The sequence below is a fragment of the Diabrotica virgifera genome, chromosome 1 (assembly GCF_917563875.1).
Source record: "Diabrotica virgifera virgifera chromosome 1, PGI_DIABVI_V3a".
NCBI lineage: Eukaryota > Metazoa > Arthropoda > Insecta > Coleoptera > Chrysomelidae > Diabrotica > Diabrotica virgifera.
In genome coordinates, this window is record NC_065443.1 from 120,573,491 (window position 1) to 120,576,176 (window position 2,686).

Genomic DNA, 2,686 nt, shown 5'->3' on the forward strand with positions numbered 1-2,686 from the left:
CGGAGAGGCCTTAAAATCAACATTTCAAAGACAAAGTGGATGGCAGTTGGAAAGATTAATATAGATCAAGGTCAGATTTCTCTTGATGGAGAGTTGTTAGAACGGGTAAATCATTTCAAGTACCTTGGCAGCTGGTTAAATGTAAATTGTGACTCTGATGAAGACATAATAACTAGGATCGAAATATCACGGAAGGCTTTTATGACCTGGAAACCAGTTTTATGTAACAGAAACCTGTCGATGAATATTCGAAAGAAGGTGCTGAAATGTTATATGTGGTCTATTCTATTGTATGGTTGTGAGACATGGACGTTAAAAACCACAGTGCTAAACAAAATAGAAGCATTCGAATTGTGGTGCTATTGACGAATCCTAAAGATATCGTGGGTTTCGCACACTTCCAATGAAGATGTTCTTCAAATGCTGAATTCAGAACGTCTGCTCATAAGCATCATAAAGAGGAGAAAAACAGAATACTTCGGCCATATAATTAGAGGACCTAAATACCATCTGCTTCGCCTTATAATACAAGGAAAAGTGGAGGGAAAGAGATGGATTGGTCGAAAGAAACTTTCATGGCTGCGTAATATTAGACAATGGTGTAGCTGCACAGTAGAAGAATTATTTCGCGCAGCAGCCGATAGAGAGAGATTTCAAGAAATTGTAAACATGATGACGGCCAACGTCTGAATACAGATACGGCACCTAAAGAAGAAGAAGTATAAAAAATTTTATATTTGATGGTTGCATCTTAGATCATATATGAGCAGAGTATTTTATAAAGAATAACTTTTAAAAAAGTTATCAATAGGTTCCAAGTTACGTTATTGTTGAAGCTTATTATTAAATGTATTTCAGGTAAGTTTTAGAGAAAAAAGTTTTGATAACTTTGTATAAACATTTTTTTAGCTTTTAATTTTCGGTTTTTGTATTACATTTTTGTTATCTTTCTTAATTTTCTCAAAAATAAATAGTATATTTAATTTCTAAAGCAAAATAATTCGGTGCATTTTAAAGAGTACATTCTAAGCTTTAAAAAACACCTCCATCCATCCAATGGCACTACAGCCCAAATCGAGCCTTGGCCTCCTTCAACAAGCTTCTCCAAACATTTCGATTTACCGCTGTTCTTTTCCATGAACGCGTTCCCAGGAAGTTCCTGGCATCCTCATCGACTTCGTCTTCCCATCTCTTTTTAGGTCTTCCAACAGGTCTTCTTCCCTGCATTCTTGCATTCAGCAATTTTCTGGGGATTCTATTCTCATGCATGCGGACCACGTGCCCTGCCCACCGTAATCTCTGCAGTTTAGTGTATTGTGCTAGAGTTGGTTCGCTATATTGCTCGTATATTTCTCTATTATACCTAATTCGCCAGTTGTTATTTTCACTTATTGGGCCCAGTATCCTACGTAATACTTTTCTTTCAAACACATCTAATGCATTGGCAGATTTCTGTTATACCACCCATGTTTCGCAGCCATAACTTACTATGGGCCTGATTATTGTTTTATATACCCGGAGTTTTGTTTTCCGGTGTACGTCTCGAGATTTGAATATGTGGCCCATCGCGAAATAGGCTTTATTTGCCAGCACAGGCCTTCTATTTATTTCCGGTTCTTCTTCATTGCTTGCAACCAGATCCATTCCTAGGTAGGTGAATCTATTCACATGTTCTATATCGTCAATAAAGTGTTGTTGCGCCGGTCTATTTGATCTGGTTTGTATGAGTAGTTTTGTTTTATTTGTATTTATTGCTAGCCCTACTGCTTCTGCACTCTGTTTAAAAAACACCCATAAAACTGTAATAGACCTGATCAAACTTAAGTAATACCGTCTTAAAGTGGTGTTGATTTTGCACTACTATGAATTTTTCAAAAATTACATTTTTTGAGACGTCGTTTCATTTGAATCAAATTTTTGAGATTTTTTTTTAATGAAACATTGTTTAGTAAGACGTTTGAAAGGTAAGTTGTGCAAAATTGAGAGTTTTATAAGAAAAATTTTATTAGTTACACATTTTTAAATAATTTTTAAACAAAATTCATGTAAGTCTCAATTTCAGCCCACACCGTGCTTATGCCCATAAATTTTATTTCTTTTTATTATAACCATAAGATAGTTTAATTATTCTTCTTTCATGTCCAATTTCTAGAATTTCATTTGATAGATCAGTTAAAGAATTACATTAAAATAACTCAACCGTGAACTTCGCTGTACGCTAGTTTACAAGTGCTTCAATGTTTGTGAGAAGGGTGACTTTAGCGTTATAAATAAAAAATTATAGAAGCTACAGATTTAATTTTAGAAAAATCTTTATATCAGATTTCTTTTGTAAAATTTTCTGAATTTTTCAATGGTCAAGTCAGTTTTTTCTAAAATTTATATTTTCCGAGTTATTTAAAAAAACATCTAATTTCGCAGTTCATTTGTTTAATAAAAAATGAAGCACCCACTCGAGTAGAACTTTTTGATATGTTGTTTATTAAATATTTCTTAATGAAATTACACAAAGTTCTATCTTGTTTGATTGTTTCCGAAGTGAAAATCTATATGCATTCCCCTATTAATAATAACAACTTTCCTTCAACATAAAATAAAAAAATTAACCAAACAAGATATAAATTTTACATACCGATTCATTTAGGTCTACTATTTATCTCACTTTAAGTCCAATTAACATAACAAA